Source organism: Vidua macroura, chromosome 15 (assembly GCF_024509145.1).
Source record: "Vidua macroura isolate BioBank_ID:100142 chromosome 15, ASM2450914v1, whole genome shotgun sequence".
Taxonomy (NCBI): domain Eukaryota; kingdom Metazoa; phylum Chordata; class Aves; order Passeriformes; family Viduidae; genus Vidua; species Vidua macroura.
In genome coordinates, this window is record NC_071585.1 from 18,396,640 (window position 1) to 18,403,301 (window position 6,662).

The window sequence follows — 6,662 nt, forward strand, 5'->3', positions numbered from 1 at the left end:
CGGCTCCGGGGGCAGCCCCAGCCGAGGGGGAACGGTGCGACCTGTTGGCCGAGACGGGAAAGTGCAGCCGGGCCGGACAGAGCGGACAGGGCCGGGACGGACAGAGCGGACAGGGCCGGGCAGAGCCGACAGGGCAGAGCGGACAGGGCAGAGCGGACAGGGCAGAGCGGACAGGGCACGGCAGAGCGGACAGGGCAGAGCGGACAGGGCTGGGCAGAGCAGAGTGGACAGGGCCGGGCAGAGTGGACAGGGCAGAGCGGACAGGGCCGGGCAGAGCGGACAGGGCAGAGCGGACAGGGCAGAGCGGACAGGGCCGGGCAGAGCGGACAGGGCAGAGCGGACAGGGTAGAGCGGACAGGGCAGAGCGGACAGGGCAGAGTGGACAGGGCAGAGTGGACAGGGCAGAGTGGACAGGGCAGAGCGGACAGGGCAGAGTGGACAGGGCAGAGTGGACAGGGCTGGGCAGGGCAGAGCGGACAGGGCAGAGCGGACCGGGCATGGCAGAGCAGACAGGGCCGGGCAGAGCTGGGCAGGGGGAGATGCTCTCGCTCAGCCCTGGCAAGGCACGGCTGGAGCCCGTGTCCAGCTCTGGGCTCTGCTCTACTGGCGAGACAAGGAGCTACTGGAGAGGGTCCAGCGGAGGCCACGAAGATGTTGAGGGGTCTGGAGCATCTTTCTCATGGAGGAGGGACTGTGGGAGCTGGGCTGGGCTGGTCCTGGGAAGACTGGGAGGGGATCCCATCAATCCATACAAACATCTCCAAGGGCTGGCAGAGCATGGTGCCAGACCCTGCTCAGTGGTGCCAGTGGCAGGACAAGGAGCAATCAACTCAAACACAACGAGTTCCACCTCAGCACAAAGAAGAACTTCCTTTTCCTGGAGGGTGGTGGGCCCTGGAACAGCTGTCCAGGGAGAGGCTGGAGTTTCCCTCTCTAAAGACATCCCAAACCCACCTGGACACGTTCCTCTGTCACCTCTAGGTAACCCTGCCTTGGGAGAGGATTGGACAAGATGATGAGATTTTACAGCACAATTATATGTCCTCTTCTTTTTTTAAGTTATAAGTTTTTTTCGGCCACATTGACTTTTGGAAGCTGTTGTTTTACTTTTAAAATGCAAAACACATGCACACAATGTTACATTAACATCATTTTTTCCCCACAAGTTATGAAAAATGGTTCTAAAAATTGTAGCTCTTCCCCATTTTGAAAGATGTGTTTAAAGCAGCCCTCAAAACTGTCTTGTGGTGCATTTTGGATGATGCAATGGATTTACAGCTCTCAGGAAATGCTTCTTCCCATGCAAGGGAACTGGAATAGCAGAAGTCAGAGTGTTCACAGAGACTGTGAAACCTCTGTCACCAGCGCAGGGCTGTTGCAGAGGTCCTGGTTGTTCAATAAAGGCAATGACATCTCTCAAAGCATGAAATCCTAAAGTGCTGCTGGGACTACCCCTGGGAAATTCACATTATTGCTCTGTGAATGCTCTGCTGCAGAAACTGTCCTGCATTTGGGGACACCTCTCACTCCTGCAATTTGGGGAACTCAAATATTAGGGTACATGTGGGAGGACATCAGCCTGGAGGAGAGCTGTAGCTCCTTCTGTAGTTTGGGGAAACTGGAATAACAAAGCTGTCTATTTCTAAAACATTTAGATGAGAACATCTGTTTATAAACACCCGTTCAGATGCTTAATTACAGCTGGGTTTGTGCAGTAATGGGGAGGACACTCCTTCTCTAATGAATGATTCTTTATCTTAATGTCACCTTTGATCCGAAAGAACCCGATTTTAGTTATTATACAGAATGTTACTAAACCCTGGGAGAGAGGGAGGCCCTGGCACAGGTGCTCAGAGCAGCTGTGGCTGCCCTGGATCCCTGGCAGTGCCCAAGGCCAGGCTGGACAGGGCTGGGAGCAGCCTGGGACAGTGGGAGGTGTCCCTGCCCGTGGCAGGGGGTGGGAATGAGGTGACTTTTAGGTCCTTTCCAAGCCGAGCCGTGCTGTGATCCTGTGAACTCAAGCAGCCCGGGGCTCAGTGCGGCGCTGGGAGCGGCGGGCACGTCCAGCTCCAGCTCTCCCTGCGGGAACTGCGGCAGGCGCTGTGTGCGGGACGGCTCTGCCCGTCCCCCTCTGCCGAGGGCTGTTTCTCCTCGGTGCTGGCTGCAGCAGCGCTCAGTGCCAGCCCTTTTTGGTGACACTCCCGCTGTGTCCCCGCAGCTCCGGCCGCGCTCCGCCCGGCGCTGCAGCCGCGCCGGGTCTGCACCGGATTCTGTCCCTGAGATCCGTTCCCTTTAAAAGGTTTCCTATTGAATGGAGCAGATAAAAAAAAAAAATCAGATGTTTTCTGCCTCTCTCTATAAAACAGGGAAAAGAATGTTACAGGCTCGCCCTCGTCCAGGTGCGCCTCGGGCGGGGGGAGCCCGGAGCGTCCCGCGGGGCAGTGACCGGGGGATGCTCCTGTGCCCGAGGCTGCCCTGGAGCCGCACAAACCTTTCTCACACAGCCCTGTGGGGCTCAGCCACCCAGCAAACCGCCTCCCCTCGCTCTCCTTCAGACAGAAGTGTTCCCTCGGACACTCCTACACTGTAAAAATAAATGTAATGTAAAAGCTGATAAGCTGTGTTTTCTGGCTGTTTTACAACATTAATGTGCATCCAGTACAGAACAACTTCAAATGTGTTATGTGATGATGGTCAGAGTTAAATACAACTCATCTTTGCTAGTTTATACAAATGCATGGAGTAAGTTAGGCTTTAAAAAACTTGTGGTTTTTTTTCTTTTTCAAGTAAGTGCAGGTCTGGTGGGAGCCCAGAGCCCCAGGAATTTTGGGGAGCCACAGGGAGAGTGGTGCCAATTGTCATACTACAAATTTCAAAAATCTATAAATGGCTGCACATTCCTACGCCACAATGTAATAATACTGCAGAGAAAATGAGCCTTGACCTTAACAAACACTAAATATAGACTTTAAAATATAGAAGTGGAGAATATTATTAAATCATTAAAACATAATTATGGCTCTCATTGAGGAGATCAGGCAATTCATGGAAGCAGAAGCCACTTCGAGCTTTGTGTGGAGCGTTCCAAAGGTCAGAAAGAACATCTGAAGGGAACTCCTGTGCCTGCCAGAGGCTGACATAAATCTGCCTGGGGTCAGCACGGACAATGGGGGCACCTGGAGATCAGCAGATCCTGTCACATCTGACAGAAGGGAGCGTGCAGAACGTGGGCCACAGGAAGCATCTCGGTGTGGAGTCACGCAGGGAAAGATCAGGGTTTGCACTTATGGAATGAAGGCTGTATGGACTCCACACATAATAACTCCTAAAGTCCTTAAGCCTACTTGGAAGTACTTCCAAAAGTAAGGGTTGTGTTGCCTTTTCCTATGAAATGCCAGTTGTGTAGCTGTGCCTCAGACAGCTCATGTAAAGCAGAGTTTTATAGTTTTATAGTTTTATATTGCTCCTCCCTCTGCAATCTGCTCTCTCCCAAAAGGGCAGTGACATGCCCAGTGTCTAAGGCTCTTCCCAAGCCCAAATCTTTGAAGATCTTGATTGCCTTGTAAGGAGCTGTGTTTTGTTTCCTATCAGCTTGAGAGTAATTCTACTTAATTCTTGAACATACATCAAAGTCGCTGAGCCAGTGCCTGCAGCCTGTCAATAGCTTTGCAGGGAAACTGGGATGGGATAAGGATGTTCCCAGCTGTGGCTCCCACGGCTCAGGAGCTGCTGCTTTACCAGCAGGACATCACAGCATCCTCCCCGTGCTTGTCAGGGGAGGCTCCTGGCTCTGAGCTCACTCCGAGTGTGCTTTTGCCATTAGCTGTGGTCAGACACAGAGTGAGGCACAGAGGGGCTGGGCCATGCCCTCCTAACTCCTCCCTGCATTCATGACTCCTGGTATTTTTCCTATTTTTACCATGTTTTTCCCTGTATTTCCCAGGGTAGCCCTTGTCTGTTGTGGTCTGTTTTGTGCTTTGATTTCCCACCAGGTCTTTCACTTCTACATGAATCACTCTGTAGTTCTCCCTCTGTGACATTCTCCTTCCCAGCTCCTTCCTCTTTTCATGTATTGATCTGCTTCATCCTGAATCCCTTCCCCTAAAGGATCATGGAATGGCCTGGGTTGGAAGGGACCTTGAAGCTCAACCCTTTCCTGTGGGAGCTGTGACAAAAGGCTGAATCTCCAAGGTGCTGGGACAGACAGACAGTGAAATGCAGTGGTCAGAAATGGAGGGGAGAATGGGAGAGGAATTAATTGGGTTAATTGACGAGGAGGAGCACTTTGTAACATGCATGGGGTGAAGTCATATGCAAGTACACACAAACAACTTTGTTGTTCTGGAGCTTTGCAGAAACATCTGGCAACAACATGCAAGGAAGAGGAAACCTTTGGTTTATGCATCAAGACCTCTCTATGAAAAAAAGAAAACTTGAGCTAATTACAGGATGCCTGCAAGAAGAGAACCACCTTTGATTGCAGCCGTATTTTTTCCTGCAGCACAATGCCTGCTGAAATCCAGTAGCCAGTGGCACACAGATTTGAGTGGAGTCTGGGCTCTGTGGCATTGCCAAGGCAGCCCCTCCACGGGCAGGGGGGCTGTAGGGACTCCCTGTGTCACAGGGCAGCTCCCAGGGCCACCTTGGCTCAGCTGCCCTTGGGGACAGGGAGAAGTTCCCTGGACAGGTGAATCAATGAAGGCCTGATCTGGCTCACCAGTTCCATGAATTGCCACGTGCAAGGAGCCAGGCAAGAAGAAACGATGAACAACAGTGTTGGGAGTTCTTTGTTTGTTTTGGAATGTTGTGGTGGTGCTGCTGCTGCAAAGGGGCAAATTAACACCAGTGCCAAGGCAGTGCTGGAACCAGAGCGGGCACAGCTGTGTATTCCCAGGGACTCTGGAACTGCATTCCCACGTGACTCCACCATGGCAGATCCATTGCAGAAGTGCACCACGCAGCAGGCTGACACCTACTTTGTTTTAAAGCAAGTCCTACTTCCCCATGCTGGTGATTTCAACCCACGTTCTATAAATCCAGGGCTTGTCAGCAATAACACAGAGTTATGTGCAGCTGGGCTCACTAATGAAACAAATTCAGCTGTGACACTGGCAGAGTTTTCAGCTCGGACTCAGGAGTGAAATATGTAAGTAAAGGTATGAACAAAACAAAAATGTTACCACTAAAAGGGTGTTTTATGAAATGCCACGTGCCTTTTAAAACACCTGCCTTTACAGAAAGAGATATAGCACCTCTTCAAACTGAAACCATAATTCCAAACTTTGCCATGTTTAGTACCCTGGATGGGTCCTAAATTAGAGCCTGAGGCAACCCCCGGGGCCAAGGGGAAGGATTCTTGGACTTGCAGTATGAGTGCCATATGAAGGAAGGATTTTTAAACCTTTTCCTAAATATCACATACCCAAAATGGGAGAATTCAAAGGGAGTTAGGTAAGGAGCTGGGACATAAAAAATTAAAATGCTTTTTCTGGAGACAAGAAGGGAATATGGTAGAAGTTAATTTGATGCAAGGTCTTGATCTTTTAATGTCTTATGGAAAAAGTGCTTAATTGTCCTTATCCTTTGAGCTCCATCCTCTTTACTCCCCGTGTTTTGTTGTTCCAGTATTTACACGGATATAACTTTCAAAGTGCTGCTGATTTAAATGGGCATTTTCTGTGATTTAGCTGGGAGATATTATAAAACAGAAGACTTACCAAGGTATTTCCTCTGTGGGATTGTGCTTGGCATCAGACTGACATCACAGAAATTGGTGCTGAAAAGAGAAAGCAAATAAAAAGAAAATCATGTTGTCTTATCTTATTTAAAGATGAGTTTAGAGACAGCCTAAACATTCTGGTAACACAAAGCTCTCCAGAACAGGTGGTTATTTTGCCACCTGAGAGTTCCTGCATTGCCAGCAGCATCGAAACCCAGACTTGTGAGTGGCTCTGAAGCACTTCAGTGTAAATAAGCAGCAGCTCTGTCAGAAACAGCCTCACTTGAAATATTTCAAGGAGCAGGGCCTCTCCCACTTTTTGTTCAGAAACAGCCTGGAGCCAGCACCCTGCAGCCCTCGCTGGGGCTGGGGTCAGCTCTCCCCAGGACGTGGGAGCAGAGGGGACGTGTGTCCCATGTCACACCTCGTGCCACAGCTCCCCAGGGGCAGATGCACAGTGACAGGAGCCTCTTCCCCAGCTCATCCACGGAGCCAAGCAGGAGTGTGTGCTCTCCAAAGCTGTTGTTTTGCCCTAATCCTATTTCTTGATCTTTTCTACACCTTTTCATTCTAGATGTACTCGCTGAGAGGGGCGACCAGAAGCACACACAGTACACAAGACATGGTCACACAAAGCTCTTTTCCCTCCCTTTCCTCATCATTCTGAACATTCCAGATGATTTTTCTGAAAGCCAGAGGGGAGTTTGTTTCAGAAGAACTCCATATCTCCAGTGACAATATCTAATTTACAGCTTGTCATGGCACACACTCGTTTGTTCTTCTTGCTTCTCCTTGTGTGCATTATAATCTTCTGTGCATTGTAAACTCAGCCTGGCATTTGATCACCTGTTCACTCTCAGGTCGGACACTGGTCAGGTACTTCTGCAGCTCTTTACAGCTAGATTTTGGTTTACTGCTTTGAATAATTTATTTTCAGCAGACA

General features: G+C 50.1%; 1 long non-coding RNA gene across 1 annotated transcript; it reads right to left on the reverse strand.

Moving 5' to 3' along the window:
- Nucleotides 1–2,145: 2,145 nt before the first annotated feature.
- Nucleotides 2,146–6,446, reverse strand: LOC128814809 (uncharacterized). Its single transcript, XR_008439484.1, has 4 exons — nucleotides 6,281–6,446; nucleotides 5,718–5,776; nucleotides 2,492–2,579; nucleotides 2,146–2,304 (listed from the first exon to the last, which is right to left on the reverse strand). It is a non-coding gene; the product is annotated as an uncharacterized LOC128814809 (long non-coding RNA).
- Nucleotides 6,447–6,662: the final 216 nt, after the last annotated feature.